Consider the following 24,451-nt stretch of genomic DNA (forward strand, 5'->3'; position numbering starts at 1 on the left):
CAGTGCAAGTGGATGCCAAAGTCTAAGGTTAACATCTTATTGTAGGAACTTACATAAAATCTAGGACTCTAGGTGCAAGAGATTGGGCAATAGTTTTTAAGCTTTTTAAAATATATATATATATATATATATATAATTTTTTTTAATAAACATATATTTTTATCCCCAGGGGTACAGGTCTGTGAATTGCCAGGTTTACACACTTTACAGCACTCACCATAGCACATACCCTCCCCAATGTCCATAACCCCACCTCCCTTCTCTCAACCCCCCTCCCCCCAGCAACCCTCAGTTTGTTTTGTGAGATTAAGAGTCACTTATGGTTTGTCTCTCTCCCAATCCCATCTTGTTTCATTGATTCTTCTCCTACCCCCTTAATCCCCCATGTTGCATCTCCACTTCCTCATATCAGGGAGATCATATGATAGTTGTCTTTCTCCGTTTGACTTACTTCGCTAAGCATGATACCCTCTAGTTCCATCCACGTCATCGAAAATGGCAAGATTTCATTTCTTTTGATGGCTGAATAATATTCCATTGTGTATATATACCACATCTTCTTTATCCATTCATCTGTTGATGGACATCTAGGTTCTTTCCATAGTTTGGCTATTGTGGACATTGCTGCTATAAACATTCGGGTGCACGTGCCTCTTCGGATCACTACGTTTGTATCTTTAGGGTAAATACCCAGTAGTGCTATTGCTGGATCTTAGGGTAGTTCTATTTTCAACATTTTGAGGAACCTCCATGCTGTTTTCCAGAGTGGTTGCACCAGCTTGCATTCCCACCAACAGTGTAGGAGGGTTCCCCTTTCTCCACATCCTCGCCAGCACCAGTCATTTCCTGACTTGTTCATTTTAGCCATTCTGACTGGTGTGAGGTGATATCTCATTGTGGTTTTGATTTGTATTTCCCGGATGCTAAGTGATATGGAGCACTTTTTCATGTGTCTGTTGGCCATCTGGATGTCTGTTCATGTCCTCTGCCCATTTCTTGATTGGATTATTTGTTCTTTGGGTGTTGAATTTGCTAAGTTCTTTATAGATTTTGGACAATAGCCCTTTATCTGATATGTCGTTTGCAAATATCTTCTCCCATTCTGTCAGTTGTCTTTTGGTTTTGTTAACTGTTTCCTTGGCTATGCAAAAGCTTTTGATCTTGATAAAATCCCAATAGTTCATTTTTGCCCTTGCTTCCCTTACCTTTGGCGATGCTCCTAGGAAGATGTTGCTGCAGCTGAGATCGAAGAGGTTGCTGCCTGTGTTCTCATCAAGGATTTTGATGGATTCCTTTCTCACATTGAGGTCCTTCATCCATTTTGAGTCTATTTTCGTGTGTAGTGTAAGGAAATGGTCCAATTTCATTTTTCTGCATGTGGCTGTCCAATTCTCCCAACACTATTTATTGAAGAGGCTGTCTTTTTTCCATTGGACATTCTTTCCTGCTTTGTCAAAGATTAGTTGGCCATAGAGTTGAGGGTCTATTTCTGGGCTGTCTATTATGTTCCATTGATCTATGTGTCTGTTTTTGTGCCAGTACCATACTGTCTTGATGATGACAGCTTTGTAATAGAGCTTAAAGTCCGGAATTGTGATGCCACCAACTTTGGCTTTCTTTTTCAATGTTTCTTTGGCTATTCGAGGTCTTTTCTGGTTCCATATAAATTTTAGGATTATTTGTTCCATGTCTTTGAAAAAGATGGATGGTACTTTGATAGGAATTGCATTAAATGCGTAGATTGCTTTAGGTAGCATAGACATTTTCACAATATTTATTCTTCCAATCCAGGAGCATGGAACATTTTTCCATTTCTTTGTGTCTTCCTCAATTTCTTTCATGAGTACTTTATAGTTTTCTGAGTATAGATTCTTTGCCTCTTGGGCTAGGTTTATTCCTAGGTATCTTATGGTTTTGGGTTTAACTAAAAATGGGATTGACGCCTTAATTTCTCTTTCTTCTGTCTTGTTGTTGGTGTAGAGAAATGCAACTGATTTCTGTGCATTGATTTTATATCCTGACACTTTACTGAATTCCTGTACAAGTTCTAGCAGTTTTGGAGTGGAGTCTTTTGGGTTTTCCACATATAGTATCATATCATCTGTGAAGAGCGATAGTTTGACTTCTTCTTTGCCGATTTGGATGCCTTTAATTTCCTTTTGTTGTCTGATTGCTGAGGCTAGGACTTCTGGTACTACGTTGAATAGCAGTGTGATAATGGACATCCCTGCCGTGTTCCTGACCTTAGTGGAAAAGCTTTCAGTTTTTCTCCATTGAGAATGATATTTGCGGTGGGTTTTTCATAGATGGCTTTGATGATATTGAGGTATGTGCCCTCTATCCCTACACTTTGAAGAGTTTTGATCAGGAAGGGATGCTGTACTTTGTCACATGCTTTTTCAGCATCTATTGAGAGGATCATATGGTTCTTGTTCTTTCTTTTATTAATGTGTTGTATCATATTGATTGATTTGCGGATGTTGAACCAACCTTGCAGCCCTGGAATAAGTCCCACTTGGTCGTTGTGAATAATCCCTTTAATGTACTGTTGAATCTTATTGGCTAGTATTTTGGTGAGAATTTTCGCATCTGTGTTCATCAAGGATATTGGTCTGTAGTTCTCTTTTTTGATGGGATCCTTGTCTGGTTTTGGGATCAAGGTGATGCTGGCCTCATAAAATGAGTTTGGAAGTTTTACTTCCATTTCTATTTTTTGGAACAGTTTCAGAAGAATAGGAATTAGTTCTTCTTTAAATGTTTGGTAGAATTTCCCCGGGAAGCCGTCCTGCCCTGGGCTTTTGTTTGTTTGGAGATTTTTGATGACTGTTTCAATCTCCTTGCTGGTTATGGGTCTGTTCAGGCTTTCTATTTCTTTTTGGTCCAGTTGTGGTAGTTTCTATGTCTCTAGGAATGCATCCATTTCTTCCAGATTGTCAAATTTGTTGGCATAGAGTTTCTCATAGTATGTTCTTCTAATTGTCTATATTTCTTTGGTGTTAGTTGTGATCTCTCCTCTTTAATTCATGATTTTATTTATTTGGGTCCTTTCTCTTTTCTTTTTGATAATTCTGGCCAGGGGTTTATCAATCTTATTAATTCTTTCAAAGAACCAGCTCCTAGTTTCGTTGATTTGTTCTATTGTTTTTTTGGTTTCTATTTCATTGATTTCTGCTCTGATCTTTATGATTTCTCTCTCCTTCTGGGTTTAGGGTTTCTTTCTTGTTCTTTCTCCAGCTCCTTTAGGTGTAGGGTTAGGTTGTGTACCTGAGACCTTTCTTGTTTCTTGAGAAAGGCTTGTACCGCTATATATTTTCCTCTCAGGACTGCCTTTGTTGTGTCCCACAGATTTTGAAACATTGTGTTTTCATTATCATTTGTTTCCACGAATTTTTTCAATTCTTTCATTTCCTGGTTGACCCATTCAGTCTTTAGAAGGATGCTGTTTAGTCTCCATGTATTTGAGTTCTTTACAAATTTCCTCTTGTGATTGAGTTCCAGCTTCAGTGCATTGTGGTCTGAAAATATGCAGGGAATGATCCCAATCTTTTGATCCCAGCTGAGGCCTGATTTAAGACCGAGGATGTGATCTATTCTGGAGAATGTTCCATGTGCCCTAGAGAAGAATGTGTATTCTCTTTCTTTGGGATGAAATGTTCTAAATATATCTGTGATGTCCATCTGGTCCAGTGTGTCATTTAAGACCTTTATTTCCTTGTTGATCTTTTGCTTGGATGATCTGTCCATTTCAGTGAGGGGAGTGTTAAAGTCCCCTACTATTATTGTATTATTGTTGATGTGTTTCTTTGATTTTGTTATTAATTGGTTTATATAGTTGGCTGCTCCCATGTTGGGGGCATAGATATTTAAAATTGTTAAATCTTCTTGTTGGATAGATCTTTTGAGTATGATATAGTGTCCTTCCTCATCTCTTATTATAATCTTTGGCTTAAAATCTAATTGATCTGATAGAAGGATTGCCACTCCTGCTTTCTTCTGATGTCTGTCGCTCTCGCCAGCAAGAACGACATGGAGACACGCGTGGAGGCAAACTTCTTTAATGGCTTCTTTTATCTTCTTCCCCCTCTGGCGCAGCACAGCACGCAGCTCCCGCCGCCCCGCTCGGGTGCCGCCGCCGCCTCCAGGGCCCCACGCCGCCCCTCAGCGCCCGCCGCCGCCGCCGCCGCCATGGTCTGGGCTGTGGCCCCCTCTGGCCGGCGCGGCTCGGCGCGGCCTGGCTCCCGGTGGGCCTGCCCCTGTACAAGTACATTCAAGCATATATACACTGGCAGCTTAGCCCGCCTAGCCAATCACCGCAGTGCTCATGCACCTCCCGCGTGAGTGGACCTAAATGAACAGCCAATCATATTCAGTCCCTTACAGCTCTTATAGTAGGCCTCCTGTACTGGCTCCCGACATCTCCCCCTTTTTTATTTATTTATAATGGCTGAGATCGTGCCTGTCTTAGGTTGCCAATCCTTAGCACACATGCTTACCCGTCATCGGGTACTCTCCCTGGTCGAAGAGCCCCTGTCTTAGGTTGCTATGGTGTGGGATCAGTCTTACCTGTCTTTGACTACCGATCTAGCATACTTAGCCATATCTGGGGGGAGGTACCAGCTTCAAGAGCCATCATGGCTTGAACCATGAGGTGTTATTGTCGTTGATTGCGACGGACTCGGCCACACACCCAACGTAACATTAGTATGTTAGCTGTGTTTAAGAGAACAGCCATGGCACCAAGTCCGGCCCACTATTTGAGGAACGAAACAGATTGCTGTAACATTTTTTTTCCACTCACTAACAGGTGCAATAGTTTCTTTGGTAGAATATATGGATATAATTTGAGCTCGTAATTGCCTAGTTAAATTTTGAAATTAACGGTTCCGGGTACCATTAAGCATATTTCCTAACTGTCTAGAGAGGTTAGCTGCTAAGGATAAGTTGTTATGAGCTATAGGGGTGATACAAAGTCCGGCCATATTATGTATGCATCCTATCGGCACAATTGACTCTAGGGTATCAAGTTGTTCCTGTACAAGATCAACCCTTTGATTTACAATAAGGATCCCAGCATGCAAATGTCCGTTAATTTGTTCTTGCGTAGCCAGTGCTTCAGCGACCATTCCTGTGACGTTGTTGAGCGCAGCTGCTGTCTGTACTGACGTTGTCAACGCCACTGCAGCAGCAGTAGCAGCGGCGGCAGATGCTGCAATAGCCGCAATGATGGCCGCTGTTATCCCAAAATCTCTTTTATGCCATAGCAACACAGGCAAGTTATCGGAGTTCACTTGCACCAGCATAGGGATGTATGTCGGTATCTTGGCTATTACTGCCGAGTCTCCCACCGTGGCGTTCCAACATTCTGATAACAGACAATTCTGGGACTCACAAGAGAGACTAGATGACTTGTTAATAGTAGAAGCATTAAAAACTATGAAGAGAAAGGGAGCTCTAACACAGATGGGCGTTGGTGAGCAACTTATGTGCTTAGCTGAGGTGCAATTGCAAGTAACATTTGTTCCAAATCGAGAGCCCATTAATAAAGTGAAGGCTTTCCAAGCCTGTACATGCCTGTGCAGCGTTGCAGAGCAGCCACCTATCTAGAAGGTGAGCTGACGCGCCTTGCGCCGGGTCTTGGTAGGTATAATTATAGCCAAAAAAGGTGGAGTTAGAGTAAGTGGGGATTTTAGGACTGAATGAGAATCCTGTTCCCACCCAAACTCCTGAGAGGCTACTATGGCAGCCACTCGTGCGGTGCAGCTCGCACAATAGCAGGCCTTGGCGCAGCAAGGTTTATACGGAGGAGGCCCCTCGTAAGGTGGTGCCGTTGGGGCTGGGCGCGTGGGCATAAGATCTAAGTTATCTACCACTTCCGTCTTTGTTTGTAACTGCGCCATTGCTCCTTCTTCCGCTTTTAATTTCAGCTGCGCCATAACTTCCCCCTGCATTTTGAGCTGCGCCATGGCCTTTTTTAGTTCCTCCTCCTTTTTTGCAAGCTCCTTTTGCATCTTGCTCACCTTTTGGCTTTTGGGAGATTTCCCTCCTCTGCTCCTTTCATCATCACTCGAGCTAGATCCCTCACTGTCTGAGTGTCCGTTTGAGCTTTCACTCTCAGAGCTAGTGTCCTTCAAGGAGCCTTTACAAAATTCCTCTTTCACTTGTTCTAAGATCTCCCCTCCCAGTTGCACCGCCTGGCATATGGGCTCTCGCGGGGATTGCAAACAAACTTTCACTAAAGACCAAACGGCCAGGGTTCCCGGCGTAGTGCGCGGATCGCGTCTAAGGTCTTCTCCTAAATATTCCCATTGGGGAATATTAAGCAATCCCTCCTCTAAGAACCACGGAGCGGTTTGACCCACTTCTTTTAGAAATAAGCGAGCCTTCTTATTTTTCAAAGGGGTCCCATTTGCTTTAAGAATGTCAGTTAGCGGCCCCAATATTTTATATGTGGCCATCTCGTTTCCCATACCGGAAAGCTTTACTCTCGTCCTTATCCTAGGAACTTTGCAGCCATCTCGTTTCCCATCTCGGAAAGCTTTCTACGCTCGTCCTCGACTTGAGGAACTTTCCCTGTCACTAGACAGAAATAGGTGCACTCTTTACCTGATTGTTGCCTAATTCCGTGCGTCTCTTCTGCACGAGTTCCCGGGTTTCGGCACCACTTGTCGCTCTCGCCAGCAAGAACGACATGGAGACACGCGTGGAGGCAAACTTCTTTAATGGCTTCTTTTATCTTCTTCCCCCTCTGGCGCAGCACAGCACGCAGCTCCCGCCGCCCCGCTCGGGTGCCGCCGCCGCCTCCAGGGCCCCGCGCCGCCCCTTGGCGCCTGCCGCCGCCGCCGCCATGGTCCGGGCTGTGGCCCCCTCCGGCCGGCGCAGCTCGGCGCGGCCTGGCTCCCGGCGGGCCTGCCCCTCTACAAGTACATTCAAGCATATATACACTGGCAGCTTAGCCCGCCTAGCCAATCACCGCAGTGCTCATGCACCTCCCGCGTGAGTGGACCTAAAAGAACAGCCAATCATACTCAGTCCCTTACAGCTCTTATAGTAGGCCTCCTGTACTGGCTCCCGACAGATGTCCATTAGCATGGTAAATTCTTTTCCACCCCTTCACTTTAAATGTGGAGGTGTCTTTGGGTTTAAAATGAGTTTCTTATAGGCAACATATAGATGGGTGTTTTTTTTTAATCCATTCTGATACCCTGTGTCTTTTGATTGGGGCATTGAGCCCATGAACATTCAGGGTAACTATTGAGACAGATGAATTTGGTGCCATTGTATTGCCTGTAAGGAGAGTGTTACTGTATATTTTCTCTGTTCCTTTCTGATCAACTACTTTTAGGCTCTCTCTTTGCTTAGAGGACCCCTTTCAATATTTCCTGTAGAGCTGGTTTGGTGTTTGCAAATTCTTTCAGTTTTTGTTTGTCCTGGAAGCTTTTATTCTCTCCTTCTATTTTCAATGATAGCCTAGCTGGATATAGAGTATTCTTGGCTGCATGTTTTTCTTGTTTAGTGCTCTGAATATAACATGCCAGCTCTTTCTGGCCTGCCAGGTCTCTGTGGATAAGTCTGCTGCCAATCTAATATTTTTACCATTGTATGTTACAGACTTCTTTTCCCAGGCTGCTTTCAGGATTTTCTCTTTGTCACTAAGACTTGTAAATTTACTATTAGGTGATCGGGTGTGGACCTATTCTTATTGATTTTGAGGGGCGTTCTCTGGACCTCCTGGATTTTGATGCTTGCTCCCTTTGCCATATTGGGGAAATTCTCTCCAATAATTCTCTCCATTATACTTTCTGCTCCCCCCCCTCTTCTTCTTCTGGAATCCCATGTATTCTAATGTTGTTTCGTCTTATGGTGTCACTTATCTCTCGAATTCCCCCCTTGTGGTCCAATAGCTGTTTGTCCCTCTTTTGCTCAGCTTCTTTATTCTCTGTCATTTGGTCTTCTATATCGCTAATTCTTTCTTCTGCCTCATTTATCCTAGTAATGAGAGCCTCCGTTTTTTATTGCACCTCATCAATAGCTTTTTTGATTTCAACTTGGTTAGATTTTAGTTCTTTTATTTCTCAAGAAAGGGCTTTTATATCTCCCGACTTGGTTTCTCTAATATCTTCCATGCCTTTTTCGAGCCCGGCTAGAACCTTGAGAATCGTCATTCTGAACTCTAGATCTGACATATTACCAATGTCTGTATTGATTAGGTCCCTAGCCTTCGGTACTGCCTCTTGTTCTTTTTTTTTTGTGGTGAATTTTTCTGCCTGTCATTTTGTCCAGATAAGAGCATATAAAGGAGCAAGTAAAATATTAAAAGGGTGGCAAATATAGGAATAGGAAATAAAGGAGAATATGCTTTAACCAAATCAGAAGAGTTCCCAAATCATGAGGGGGAAGAAAGCGGATAAAAAGACATTCAGAAAGAAAAAAAAGAAAAAGAAAAGAAACAATTAAAAGAAAAGGAATAATGAAAAAGTATAAAAAAGAAAAAATATATATATACTAGATAAACTATTTTAAAAACATTAAAAAAGAAAAGGGTAAAAGTTAAAAAAATTAGCAGAAGAAGAGAATAAAAGGTGAAAAAGAAAAAAAATAAATTAACTGCAAGACTAAAGAATCATGGGGAGAAAGCTATGAGTTCCGTGCTTTGCTTTCTCCTCCTCTGGAATTCCGCTGCTCTCCTTGGTATTGAAACTGCACCCCTTGGTAGGTGAACTTGGTTCTAGCTGGATTTCTTGTTGATCTTCTGGGGGAAGGGCCTGTTGTAGTGATTCTCAAGTGTCCTTGCCCCAGGCGGAATTGTACCGCCCTTACCAGGGCCAGGCTGAGTAATCTGCTTAGGTTTGTTTTCGGGAGCTTTTGTTCCCTGAGCGCTTTCTGTAGAGTTCCGGAGGATGGGAATGAAAATGGTGGCCACCCGGTCTCCGGCCCAGAGGAGCCAAGAGCCCGGAGCCCCACTCCTCCGTGCGCCCTCAGAGAACAGTGCCCAGTTACTCCCGACTCCGTGGCCTCTGGCTGCACTCCGAGCTCACCAAGCCTGCGACCGGTTCAAGGTAAGCCCGAGCTGTGAGCTTACTGTTGGCTCTGTCTCTGTAGCCGGCTTTCCCGTTCCAATACCCGCAAGCTCTGCGACATTCAGACACCCCCGATCCTTCTGTGACCCTGTGGGACCTGAGGCCACACACCCCGCATGGGCTTCACCCTGGTTCAGCCTCTGGAGCGATGTCCCTCAGTGGAACAGACTTTTAAAAGTCCTGATTTTGTGCTCTGTTGCTCCGCCGCTTGCCGGGAGCCGGCCCCTCCCTCTAGGGTCTATCTTCCCTTCACCTTGGATTCACTTCGCCAGTCCTACTTTTCAGAAAGCGGTTGATTTTCTGTTTCTTGAATTGCTGTTCTTCTCTTCAATCTGCAGTTGGATTTATAAGTGTTTGCAATCTTTAGATAAGCTATCTAGCTGATCTGCTATCTGAAGTAGTCTCAGCCTGCTACTTCTCTGCCGTCTTGACTCCTCCCCCACAGTTTTTAAGCTTTTTACCCCCAGTACTAGAAGAACGTGTTAGAACATGTGCTGAGTGAGCCATTCCACAGTGTCTAGTAGAAATAGCCAGCATCTGGAGATTTGACCAAAGTGGCAGTGTAGGAGGTTCCTGAATGTCCATCCTTTCATGGATGCATTAAATGTGCAGCTATACTGAGAGAAGTAACCTCTGAAAGAAATCCAAAAGCTAGTTGAGCCAACTCCACACATTGGGCAGGAGAGAAAATACCTAGTGGGTAGGAAAGGCTGAGACACACCATAAACCATATCCCTGTAGAGTGTCATAAAATTGAGAGGGAAGCCCCAAATGCCAGTTTCTCTTTGGGGGACTAAGATTTTGGACTATACATCTAGCACCCCAACTTATGACTCGCAGCTGAGACACTGACTGCAATCGTCCTCTTTGTGACAAAGATGGATCTTGCATACCCTTGCTTACTGGGAGCCACTAGGAGCAAAGGTGGCTTGGATAATCCTAAAGGTTTGAGAGATGACCAGGAGCTTGGACTAAACTGATTGATGAGGTTCATCTACATGAGACCACTCTGTCAAATTGGGAGAGGTGGCTTTTATATCTAATGTGCAGAAACCAGCAGAGTCAAGACATCTGTATCTGAAAGCCAACAGGACTTGCATATATAAGACCCACAAAACTATTGCACACAAAGAAGTTCTTAGTGGGTGTGTGTCCACTTGACACAACTGCCTCCCTAGGCTCAGAGTAGAGGGAGAAGGAAAAAGTGCCTGTCTTGTAGTCTTTCCCTGAAAAGGGTCTGGCTATACATGATATTATTTGAGGTTCTGGCCTTTTTTTTTTTTTTTTAAAGATTTCATATGTTTGAGAGAAAGCATGCACCAGTAATGGTGCTGGGGGTAGTGGCAGAGGGAGAGGGAGGAGCAGACTCTGCACTGAGGAGGGAGCCTGACACAGGGCTGATCCCAGGACTTCGGGATCATGACCTCAGTGGAAGGCAGATGCTTAATGAGCCACCCCTGTGTTCTGAGGGTCTAGTTTATTCATTTAGTATGTGTCTAGTGGCTGGCTGTGATACCCTCTAAAGACTAGGGAGGCTATTGGAAATTTCCATGGCCTTCTCCATCCAGTTTGCTACAACAGTAAAACTTAGTTGCCAAGATCTCCCTGGAAGAAGCTTGTACACATGTATGAACCCCCAGCTTTTGTGACTATAGCCTGAGGGATGGGTCCCCAAGCCACCTGGCTGTGATGGCCAACAGGGTTGCATGCATGAATCCCATAGTATTAAAGCTAACAAGCATTTTTTACGTGGGTGCAGAAACACCCCTTCTCTGGCCATAAACCTGTGCTTGGCATATAGGGGGCAGGAAAAAAATGCCCATTACCCAGGTTCTCCCTGAAAGGGGCTGAACTATATACGTGTATAGTTGCTGCCTGAAGGTCAAGATTGTAATCAGCCTGCATCAAAGTACTGACTGTAGTCCTCTCCTTTGTGTCTGGCATACACTCACCTACTGGAAGCTGCTGAGAACAGAGATGATGGCTTGGGCAGTCATAAAAGTTTGACAGGAGGTTGGGCTGAATTGATTGACAAGCCTCATCTATGTGAGACCACTCTGTCAAACTGGGAGTGAAAAGTCAATATTATAATAAAGGAGTCAGTTCATCAAGAGTATGTATAACATCTGTAAATACTATGCACCCAGTATAGGAGTACCTAAATATGTGAAGGAAATATTAACAGGTCTGAAAGGAGAAATAGACAGCAATACAATAATAGAAGGGGACTTCAGCATCCCACTTTCAACAATAGATATATTGTCCAGAGAGAAAAATTAATAAGGAAACTTGGATTTAAATGACATATTAGAAAAGATGGACCTAATAAACATATACAGAACATTTTATCCAAAGCAGCAGAATACACCTTCTTTTCAAGTGCACTAGGAAGACTCTCCATGATAGATCACATTAGGCAACAAACAAATCTTAATACATTTAAGAAGATTGAAATCATATCAAGCATCTTTTTTGGCCACCGTAGTATGAAAGTAGGAATCAATTATAATAAAAAGATTGGGAAATTTATAAGTATTTAGATATTACAGTATGATTCTGAAGAACAAATAGGTGAAAGAAATCAAAGGAGAAATTAAAAAAAAAAATACCCAAGACAATGAAGAAGGAAACAACATACCAAAACATGGGATGCCACAAAAGTACTTCTAAGAGAGTAGTTCTAAGAGAGAGGTACTGAAAATAGTTTTAGGAGTGATAAACGCAAACATGAAGGAAAGAGCTCTCAAACAGCCTTCTTTAATACCCAAGGAATAAACTAAGCCCAAAGTTACTAGAAGTATGGAAATAGTAAATATTAGAATGGAAATATGTGAAATACTGAAAACATAGAAGAGATCAATGTAAGAGCTGATTTTTGAAAAGATAAAATAGACAAACCTTTGTCTATACTCATCAAGAAAAAAAGACTCAATCAGCAATGAAAGAGGAGACATAACAACTGATACATAGAATAGAAAGGATCATAAAAGAACCCTACCAACAGTTTTACCCCAACAAACTGAAAGAAGCAGATAAAAAGATAAATTTCTAGAAACATACAACCTATCAATACTGAATCATGAAGAAATAGAAAATCTGAATAGAATGATTACAGAAATGAAATGGAGGCAGTATCTAAAACCTCTCAACAAACAAAAGTTCAGGACCAGATGGCTTATTGGTGAATTCTACCAAACATTTAAAGAATTAATACCCATCCTTCTCAAACTCTTTCAAAAAAGGGCGGGGGAGGGGGGGAACACTTCGGAATTCATCCTAATAGGTCAGTATTAACTTATATCAAAGCTGGATGATGATACTACAATAAAAGAATATTATAGACTATTTTCTCTGATCAGTATAGATGGAAAAAATCCTCAATGAAACGTTATCATTTCATTTAACCACTAAATTCAACAATACATTAAAAGTATTATATATTGTGATCATGTGGGGCTTACTCTGTTGATGCTGTGATGGTTCCACATCCACAAATTAATTAATGTTAGACACCACTTTAAAAATGAAGGATGAAACTCATATAATATCTCAATAGATGCAGAAAAATCTCTTGATAAAATTCAACATCCTTTCACCATATAAACTCAACACATTGGGTGTAGCATGGAGGTATCTCAACAAAGACCGTATATTACAAACTTGAAAGCTAACATTATACATAGTAGTAAAAAACTGAAAAAATTTCCTCTAAGATTGGGCAAGACAAAGGTACCCATTCTTGCTGCTTTTTATTCAACATAGTACTGGAATTTGTAGCCAGAGCAATTAAACTAGAAAAAGAAATAAAATAATCCGAATTGAAAAGGGACTAGTAAATTACTTTTTTTTTTTTTTTTTGCTGATGACATATATAGGAAGCCTAAAGATACCATTCTGAAACTATTAGAATAAACAGATTTCATAAAGTGCATGGTACAAAATCAAAATACAGAACTTAATTGCTTTTCTATACACTAACAACTATCAGTTTCACTTTCTTGTGAAGCTTTTGTCTACTCTCACCCTTCCAAGATAGTTATTTATATCTTCCTGACCATTTCATTACTATATATATTTTTCTATTGTTGCATGCACTGAACAATTTGTTATTGTTTTGATAACTAGATTATGAATTTTTTGGGTTCAGTGTTATGCATATCTCTATCCTCAGTGTTTAGTGTTGCTGGATACACAGTAAGTACTTAGTAAATGAAGAACATGTGTCAAAAGGGGTGATTGGAAAGGAGTTAAGATGGCAGAGGAGTAGGCGGACCCTGCATTTGAGTCATCCCTTGAACCCAGCTAGATAAATATCAAGTCATTTTGAACACCCAAGAAATCAATCTGAGGATTGAGAAAACAAAACTGCACATCTACAAGTAGAAAAACATCCACTTCATGGAAGATGGAGATTGTGGAGGCTTGGTTTGGGGGAGAAAACTACAGGTGCTGTGGAGGGTAGGGAGCCTTGATTGTAGGGAGAGGAGTGAGAGGGAGAGTGAAGCAGCAGGCCGGGAATTGCACAAGTAAAATTTCCCCAAAACCATTGACTTGGAAAAAGAGAGGAGCTGCCTACTGCAAGTTATTATAAGCAGTGGAGTGCAAAGTATGAAGTTTTATAAGTCTGAGCCATAGGTTTGTGCCTGGTGAGCTAAGTGGTGCTTTTGCAGGAAAGGAGGACAGAGACTTGGGAGCAGGCAGCATGGTCTGAGAAAGCCCTGGGTTGCATGGGGAGAAAAGTACCCTTTCTTGGGGTGCATTTGGGGCTGGTGGCATGGCCTCTCTGGGGAGAGAAGAACTGGCAGCACCAACATGCCTACCATAGGAACAAAGATACCAGCTGAGGGCAGCAAGCCTTGGTGTCAGCTTATTGCTGTGCTTTGCCATAGACTGAACCGCTGCGTGGCTGTGTTCTTGCTTTTCTGGGACAAACTGATAAATGGCAAAACTGCAGCAAGACCTTCCCCTGGAGGATCAATGCAGGTCTTTGTGGCATGGGTTCATAAAATTTGGTTTTGAAACCCAACTGCACACCTTAGATAAAACACAGGAGTATTGTGCCACCTGGCAGGCAGACAGTTGGGACATAGGGTAATGCCAGGAATCTGATGGAAGCCTGGGACACAAGAGGCGTGATTGTTTCCTCTTTGACGACTTCCTGAAGAGTGGTGGACACAAACTCCTTGCTCTGGGGAGGAGAGAATGGGGTGATGCCATTTTCCCCACCATCCATGAGCAATGACCAGGGAGCCTCAGAGAGCAACACAGTGCTTTCCCAAGGAAGACTGGAGTCACTCACCCAAGCCCCGCCCCATTGCACCCTGCAGATGCATCTCCACTAGAGCAAGTCCACCTGAGATTCAACTCAGGAGGCTCCTCCCCCAGAAGACCCGCACTAACCCCTTGGATGCACTATTTCTACTTACCGTAGAGTGCTGCAAAGCTTCAGCTCTAAGGGAAATAGGATCTAGCTTTTTTGTTTGTTTTCTTTTGTTCTTTTGTTTAACAAGCAGACCAAAACAGACCAAGGATCTAGCTTCCTGGTTTTTGTTTTTGTGTTTTTAAAATCTTTTTAATATAACCATTACTCTTAGGGGCAGGCATACAGCAGGCTTTCTTAATCACACACAAACAGTGACCCAGACAAAATGACAAGATGGAGGAATTCACCCCAAAGGAAAGAACAGGAAGAAGTCACAGTCAGGGATTTAATCAATACAGATACAAATAAGATGTCTCAAACAGAATTTAATCAGTAGTCATAGGGATATTAGCTGAGCTTGAGAAAAACATAGAAGACATTAGAGAATCCCTTAGTACAGAGATAAAAGAACTAAAAACTAGTGAGGCTGAAATTAAAAAAAGAAATGCTCTAACTGAGATGCAAAACAAAAGATTCCATGACAGAATGGATGAAGTATAGGAAGGAGTCAGTGATACAGAAGTTAAAATTATGGAAAATAAGCTGAAAAAAAGAGATAAAGAAAGGTATTCAATCCCACATGTAGATTGAGGGAACTCAGCAACTCCTTAAAGTACAATAACATTTTTATCATAGGACTCCCAGAAGAAGAAGAACAAGGAGCAGAAACTTATTTAAGCAAATTACAGCCTCACTAATGTGGGGAAGGAACTTCTGTAATATGGGGAAGGAAACAGACCTTGGAATCCAAGAAGCACAGAGAATTCCCTTTAAATTCAACAAGAGCCAGCCATCATGCAGAAATATCACAGTCAAATTTACAAAGTACATGGACAGGAAAGAATCCTGAAACCAGGAAGAGAAAACAAAAGTCCTTAACCTACAAGGGAAGATAGATAAGGTTTGTGGCAGATTTGTCCACAGAAAGTTGGCAGGCCAGGAGACAGTGTCGTGATATGTTCAATGTGCTGAATGGGGAACATACACAGGCAAGAATACTTTATCCTGCAAGGCTGTCATTCAGAATGGAAGGAGAGATAGAGAGTTTCCAGGACAAACAAAAACTAAAAGAGGTTGTGACCACTTAACCAGCCCTAAAAAATATTAAAGGGGCCTCTTGGCGGGGGGTGGTGGGGTGGGGTGGAGGGAAAGACCAAATGAAACAAAGACTAGAAAGGAGCACAGAACATCATCAGAGACACCAGCTTTACAGGTAACACAATGACACTAAATTCATATCTATCATTAATCACTGTGAATATAATTGGATTAATTATGCCAACAAAAAGACATAGGGTATTAGGATGGATTTTAAAAATCTATAGGCTGCCTACAAGAGACTCATTTTATTTTATTATTTTAAAGATTTTATTTCTTTGAGTGAGCAAGAGAGAGAGAACACAAGTGGGAACGGGCAAAGGGAGAGGGAGAAGCAGACTCCCTGTGGAAGAGGGGAGCCTGACATGGGGCTCAATCCTGGATCTCCATGATCATGATGAGCCAAAGGCACTTAAGCCATGCTTAACCAACTGAGCTAACCAGCCCCTCCTTTCCCCCGCCAAGAGATTCATAGTAGACCTAAACACATTTGCAGATTGAAAGTGAGGGATTGGAAACCATCTATCATGCTGATGGACACCAAAAGAGAGTTGGAATAGCCATATGTATATTAGACAAACTAGATTTTTAAACCAAAGACTGTAACAAGACTATACCTGGGTGCCTCAGTTGGTTAAGTGTCTGCCTTCAGCTCAGGTCATGATCCTGGAGTCCCAGGATTGAGCCCTGCTTCAGGCTCCCCGCTCAGCGGGGAGCATGCTTCTTTCTTTCCCTCTACACCACCCCACCCCGGCTCCTCTTTGTGTGTGTCTCTTTCTCTCAAATAAATAAATACTTCAGGGGGGAAAAAAGCTAAGACTGTAACAAGACATGAAGGAAGACAATATATCATCATTAAGGGATCTATCCATCAAGAAGATCTAACAATTGTAAATATTTGTGCTCCCAACTTGGGAGTCTCCCAATATGTAAATCAACCAATAAAAAAAAAACTCATTAATAATATTACAATAATAGTAGGGTATTTTAACACCCTACTTACAGCAATGGATAGATCATCTAAGCAGAAAATCAATAGGGAAACAATGGCTTTGAATGGCACACTGTACCAGATGGACTTAACAGATATATTCAGAGTATTATATCCTAAAGCGGTGGAACACATACTCTTTCAGCACACATGGAACAGTCTCTGGATTACAATACATACTGGTCACAAATTAGCCATCAACAAGTACAAAAAGATTGAGATCATACCATAATTTTAGACCATAATGCTACAAAACTTGAAGTCAACCACAAAAAAATTTGGAAAGACCTCACATACATGGGTATTAAAGAACATCCTACTAAAGAGAGATGGATTAGCCAGGAAATTAAGAAATAAATACATGGAAGCAAATGGAAATGAAAACATGATAGTCCCAAAACATTTGGGATGCAGTAGAGAGGCAGAGAGAAGAATATTGCAATACAGACCTACCTCAAGAATCAAGAAAAGTCTCAAATACGCAACCTAACTACACATAAAGAAGCTAGAAAACAGCAAATAAGCTCTAAAGGCATCAGAAGAAGGGAAATAATAAACTTCATGGCAGAAAAATAATAATACAGAAACAAATCCAGTAGAACAGATCAACAAAAGCAAGACCTGGTTCTTTGAAAGACTTAATGAAATTGATAATCCCCTAGCCAAACTAACAAAAAGAAAAGAGAAAGGACCTAAATAGAGGAAATCACAAATGAGAGAGGAGAAATAACAACTAACACCACACAAATACAATTATGAGAGAATATTATGAAAAATTATATGCCCACAAAAATTATATGCCCAAACTGGGCAAGGTGAAAGAACTGAACAAATTCCTAGAAACGTACAAACTACCCAATCTGAAACAGGAAGAAATAGAAAATTTGAACAGACCCATAACCAAAGAAATTGAATCAATACTCCAAAATCGCCCAACAAACAAAAGTCTTGGGCAAGACGGTTTCCCAGAGGAATACTATCAGACATTTAAAGAAGAATTAATACCTATGCTCCTCAAACTGCTCCAAAAAAATAGAAATGGAAGGAAAACTTCCAAACTCCTCCTACGAGGCTCCCATTACCTCAATTTCAAAGCCACACAAAGACCCCCACGAGAAACAAGAATTACAAGCCAATAACCCTGATGAACAGGGATGCAAAACTTCTCAATAACATCAGCAAATCCAGTCCAACAGTATGCTAAAGAATCACTCGCCACGATCAAGTGAGATTTATTCCTGGGTTGTAGGGATGGTTCAATGTTTGCAAATCAATCAGCATAATACATATTACATCATGTTAATAAAAGAAAGGATAAGAACCATATGATCCTACCAATAGATGCAGAAAATGCATTTGACAAAACACAGCATCCATTCTTGATTAAAAGTCCCTCACCAAAGTAGGGGTAGATGGAACATACCTCAACATCATAAAGGCCACATGTGAAAGACCCACAGCTAATATCATCCTCAGTGGGGAAAAACTGAGCTTTTCCTCTACGGCCAGGAAGAAGACAGGGATGTCCACTCTCACCACCGCTATTTAACACAGTTCTGGAAGTCTTGGCCTCAGCAGTCAGACAACAAAAAGAAATAAAAGGCACCTGAATCAGCAAGGAAGAAGTCAAACTTTCACAACTTCCAAACAGCATGATACTCTACGTAGAAATCCCGAAAGATGCTACCAAAAAATTGCTAGAACTGATACACGAATTCAACAAAGTTGCAGGATATAAAATCAACGTGCAGAAATCTGTTACATTTCTACACACCAATAACAAAGCAGCAGAAAAGGAAATCAAGGAATCAGTCCCATTTGCATTTGCACTAAAGAACGTAAGAGACCTAAGAATAAACCTAATGAAACAGGTAGAAGAGCTGTGCTCTGAAAACTGTAGAACACTTAGGAAAGCAACTAAAGAGGACACAGAGAAATGGGGGGAAGATTCCATACTCCATACTCGTGGACTGGAAGAACAAACATTATTAAAATGTGTATACTACCCACCACAATCTACACGTTTAATGCAATCCCTATCAAAATACAATATATACCCAAACAGCATTTTTCAGAGAGCTACAACAATCCTAAAATTTGCATGGAACCAAAACGGGCCTCAAATAGCCAAAGCAGTCTTCAAAAAGAAAAGAAGCAAAGCTGGAGATACCGTAATTCTGGACTTCAAACTAGAGTACAAAGCTGCATTCATTAAGACAGTACGGTACTGGCACAAGTCCAGACACATAGATCAGTGGAACAGAATAGAGAACCCAGAAAGGGACCCACAGCTCCATGGTCAAATAATCTTTGACAAAGCAGGAAGGAATATCCAAGGGAAAAGACAGTCTCTTCAACAACTGGTGTTGGGAACACTGGACAGCCACATGCAGAAGAAGGAACTTGGACCACTTTTTTACACCAGACACAAAAATAAATTCAAAACAGATGGAAGACATACAGGTGAAACAACAAACCATAGCAAAATCCTAGAGGGGAACACAGGCAGCAACCTCTTTGACCTCGGCCACAGCAACTTCTTACCAGACTCTCTCTGGAGGCAAGGGTAACAAAAGCGAAAATGAACTACTGGGACTTTATCAAGATAAAAGCTTCTGCACAGTGATGGAAAAAAGCCAACAAAACTCAAAGGCACCCTATGGGATGGGAGAAGATATTTGCAAATGACCCAACTGGAAAAGGGTTAGTATCCCAAATCTATCAAGAACTTATCAAACTCAACACCCCAAACCCAAATAATCCAGTTAAGAAACAGGCAGAAGATCTGAATAGACATTTCTCCAAGGAAAACATCCAAATGGCTTACAGACATGAGAAAAGATGCTCAACATCACTCATCAGCAGGGAAATACAAGTCAGAATCACAATGAGATACCACCTCACCCCTGTCATAATGACTAAAACTTACCACACAGGAAACAACAGGCACTGGTGAGGATGCAGAGAAAGAGGAACTCTTACACTGTTGGTAGGAATGCAAATGGGTGCAACCAGTCCGGAGAACAGTTTGGAGGTTCCTCTACAAGTTAAACATAGAATTATCTTATGACCCAGCAATTGCACTATGAGGTATTCACCCAAAGAATACAAAGATCAGATTTGAAGGGGTATCTGCACCTGGATGTTTATAGCAGCATTATCAATAATAACCAAACTATGGGAAGAGCCCAAGCATCCATCCCTCAAATGATGAATGGGAAAAGATATACACAAGCCATCAAAAAATTGAAACCTAGCCATATGCAGTGATGTGGATGGAGCTAGAGTGTATTATGCTAATTGAAATAAGTCAGTCAGAGAAAGACAAATACCGTATGATTCACTTATATGTGGGATTTAGGAAACAGAACATATGAACATATAGAAATGGAAAGGAAAAAAAAGAGATGAGAGAGAGAGAAGGGGAAGAAAACCATAAAAAACTCTTGAGGATAGAGAGCAAACAGGGTGATGGAGGGATGTTCTAAATGGGTGATGGGTATTAAGGACGGCTCTTGTTACGATGTTATAGGTGTTATATGTAAGTGATGAATCACTGAATTTTACTCCTGAAACCAATACTACACCAAATGTTAACTAACTTGAATTTAAATCAAATCTTGAAAGGCAAAAAAAGCCAGTTTTGTTTAATATTGAACAAAAGTGATATTGTACTGTACATACTATTTTTAATCCTTTTTACTCATGACATATATGCACAGAATTTAAGTTTAGATACATGTAGATATATATATTTAGATTTGATGGAGAGGTTATGAGAATACTTAATAATACCTGTGTTTCTGATAGCTCTCCAGTTCCTAGTTCTAACCTCTTGTGTCCTGGATCCATTGTAGCCACTTATTTCTGTATGACACCCCACACCGTTTTAATAAATGTCACCATTTTTGCTAAAGCCACCCCAAGTTATTTTTTGTTTTTTCTGTCTCTTAGTGTATAATGTCAATCAACCAATGGTGTATGGTGTGTAATATTTAACCTCTATTCTTTCCAATACAAGATCATTATTCTCTAATTTTGACCAAAATGACAGGTGAAAGATCCTTATTTGAAATTGTATTTTGGGTGCCTGGGTGTCTCAGTGGGTTAAAGCCTCTGCCTTCGGCTCAGGTCATGATCCCAGCCAGGGTCCTGGGATTGAGCCCCACATCAAGTCTTCCTCCTCATTCTGTCAGCCTCTCTGCCTACTTGTGATCTCTGTCAAATAAATAAATAAAATCTTAAAAAAAAAAAAGAAATTGCATTTTTTCCATTATAAGCACATTTTGAACAAAGTATTTTCCATTTGTCTTGCTCATATCACATTTATTTAATTCATCTATAATAGTTTCACACAGTCATGGTATTCAAGTTTTCCTATTTATTGTTCATCTTTAGAGGCCTGCTTTTTGCCTAAGAGAAATTATGGGTATATTCTTCTTGACTTGACTTCCCATTCTATTTTAACTTGCACTTTCACAATTTCTCCCTTAGAATTTGACCTGGATTTGAGCTGGAGGCCTGGAGACATATGACTTCTAATCTTTGTTCTGGCCTTTAGCCACTTGATAGTAAAGGTTGCTGTCACCTGGTTTCTTAAGCTTGAGTGTGTTGAATCACATCCCTTGAACATACATCATTTCTGGAAGTGCTTTCTCTGAATGTTGGTGTACTCTCACATCAAGAGAAGCAGGTTGCCGCAGGAAGTGAAGGGACCAATGTGAAGCTGTGTGGCCCATTGGCATTTTATTTGGTGGTATCACAGTGCATATTTCTTTATGCTTAGGATTTTTTTTTATGTATTTCATGCTTAAGGTATAGTCTTCTTACTTCCACACAATACTCTTTTCAGTAATTTAATGATGAAGAGAAGAGGGAGGTATCAACAGACACAATATTTGGGAGGTGGGTAGATGAGTAGATGAGGTGAGTTTAATCATTTGAAGAAAATCCAAGAAAAATGAAGCAGTAGAGAAGCTAAAATGTAATAGGTTAGTCAAGGCCAAGGATCTTTGTTGTGTCCACTTACGTCTCTAGACATAAGCATTTATGTCTCTAGACATAAGCATCTCATGTCTCTAGAACAGTGTCTGGCACATAGTTTATGCTCAATATTCAATGAAAGAAGGAAGGCAGAAGAGAGATTAATGAAATGAAATCCTGAAGGAGAAAATGGGGGGTAGAATTAAGGTGATCTCTTTCCTTTCAGGCTGGGGACAAGAAATAAGAAATAGCACATACAGACAGATTTAGAGGTAAGGGAGAGGAAAATTATACCTCATGATAACTATTTTCTCAGTGAAGTAGAAAGTCAAGGCCCAGGCTGAGAGTGAGGGTGAGAATAGAATAGAGTAGGAGTAGTAGACTAGAAAATACAGCTTGAACAGAGGGTTAAAGCTTTGAAACTCTTCCCTGAAAGTGGGAAAGGAATCTATTCTAATTCAATAGCAAAGGCTACTGAATACTATTAGAATCCTAGCTTAGGAATGTGAGCCAAGCAATAGGATGATGCAGTTTTTTCCTACAGTTATGTGATTTATTTTTTAATAGTGTGAAAACAGGGAGGATTAAATGTGCCCACAACTGGCTAAATAAATAAGTGTTGCAGAATGTCAAAGGAAACTGAAGGCATGGCTATAAAATGGCAGAAATAACTTACTATGAGATTGTAGCAGTATCTTCTTCGTCAGGGTGTTGTGAGAATTACATGAGGTAATATTCATAAAGCACTTAGAATAGTGCCAGGTGGAGTAAGCACTCAATCAATGTTAATTATAACTCCTGGTTAATTTGGAAAGACATAATTAAAGGGAAAGGGTTGATAGACTGGGAAAGTGGTTAGAGCAGTGGGCTCACAGCCTTGAGATGATTAGAGAAATTAGGTGTTGTTTATTTTCACAGTTCAGGTTTTGAGAAATGCAGTGATTCTGAGTGAGGACAAAGTTTTAACTATTTCCTAAGAGAAGATGGCTGCAGTAGAGGCCACGTTTGTCATAGCAGTCCAGGTCAGGCCACTGTGCAGTTCCTATTTAGTGGATCCTCTATATGAGTGATTAAATCAGGTACACTGTGACAGGACTTTGGGTGTGAAGAAGTATCCTGAGCCAGATGCTAGAGATCTTAATGAACACAGGGGAGCGCTTCGGAGGTTGGTAAAGATGGTGAAAAGAATGGGATGAGAATAGTGATTAAATATAATGGTGGAGGCTTCAAATGAGAGGGCATTATTGAAGGATATTAAAAAAAAAAAAAAAAGTTCTAAGTTTAAAGTGTGAGCATGGAGCCTGGAGAGTAGCCACACTCTGAGAGTGTGCCGGCATCCTTCTTTCTGACCGCATGGACACAAAGGTGAGAAGTGGTATGTTTGTTTTCTCCCAGGGTCTCTGTCACTTCACCTTCTCTAGTCAGTCTCTTTTTTGTTAAATTGGGTTCAGAATAGTAATTTCTTTATTATTGGTTCCTCTGCGGAGGAATTATCCACAGAAGTGGAATTATCAACATAACAGAATTCTGGAGATATTTCAGGTTATCTGTTATGTGAAAACCAAATGTAACTGTGTATTTGAGAATGTTTTGAAGAGGGTTAAATCTTCCAAGTATCTGTATCTTTGTAAATCACATTAAAAATGGGATAAAAAACTGACATTCTCTTAATTTCTACAAATGATGTCACTAAGTTGTATTTTATAGGTAAGTAAAATTTTGATAAGCAAAGACCAACATTGTGCCAATTATTAAGTTCTTAAGCCCTTCTGTCTTCTGCTTTGTGAAGCTGAGGCTTGGACTCTATGAACTCCATTTCTGCTGTTACCTGGCTCCCTATTAGGCTCTGTCAGTAGGTGGCATTAGAGGGAGAACAGGAGATTGCAGTAAGAAAGGGACTTGCTCCAACCTGTAGGCTTCTAGTCTCCCATTCTTTATGTTCCTGTGAGCATTAATCCAGTGACACCTCACCAGGCAGCTGCAGTTCCCTTCTACAGTGATAACTTAGATGGTTTGCATGCTTTCCAACACTGACAACCTCTCCAGCCCCCAGTGTAAGCACCAGGCAAGCAGCATTCCCTCCTCAGAAGCTGGAGTCCCCACAAGGTCCCCCCTCTACATTTCCGGATTTTAACAACCACTTTCCTCCTTCCCCTAACCCTAAGAGTGGTGCTAGCTGCTTCCTGCAGTTGCTATTTCTGTGGTATCTTTAAGTTCTTTGTTTACACTTCTAGTTGCATGTTCTTTGTTTTAAAATCTGTCTGTTCAAATAGCTGGTGTGGTTTCTGCCTCCTGACTGTACCTAGACGGATGTAATTGTCTTACCGATTTTTAAATTTTTGGACAACTTAAGGTTATACCTTAATTTTATGTAACATGCATTTATTATATTTTATTTAGTGTAAATAACATTTTTCCAAAAATTAATTGTAACAAACACTATAGACAGAAATGAAAATCAAATAAATTTAGTTTTATGAAAAACTTACTACATTGCCCTTATTTTTTTTCATTTTACTACAGACTAATGAATATTTCATCAGGGCCTCACTGGTCTGTGGACAGACATTTGGGAGCTACCTACTTAGTATAAAGGATTAGGTTTTAAATTAAAATGTTTCACTTTGGCCCAGACTCACACGTTTAGATGATATAATTGACATTTCTGAGCTCCAAATAAGACCAGATTAAGTTCTAAATTTACTTTTGAAAGATAGGATATAAATGTCAATCATAAAAATTCAGTTTGAGGTGGTTAATTTGAAAATCTCGAAGATCAGCTTTTCTCCTTTGGTATCTTCCATCCCTACAGAACTCTTAAATTCAAGATAAAAATCTTCAGTTTGGTCTCAATAATGTACTTTCTTCCTTTATCATTTA

The 24,451-nt window shown here is 40.8% G+C and overlaps 1 long non-coding RNA gene across 2 annotated transcripts in view; it reads left to right on the forward strand.

Moving 5' to 3' along the window:
- Positions 1-24,451, forward strand: part of LOC123388288 — a 91,171-nt gene that overhangs the window by 44,676 nt on the left and 22,044 nt on the right. The gene's annotated exons all lie outside the window — the stretch shown is intronic.

This window comes from Mustela putorius, unplaced genomic scaffold (assembly GCF_011764305.1).
Source record: "Mustela putorius furo isolate JIRA1106 unplaced genomic scaffold, ASM1176430v1.1 tig00003898_pilon_pilon_pilon, whole genome shotgun sequence".
NCBI lineage: Eukaryota > Metazoa > Chordata > Mammalia > Carnivora > Mustelidae > Mustela > Mustela putorius.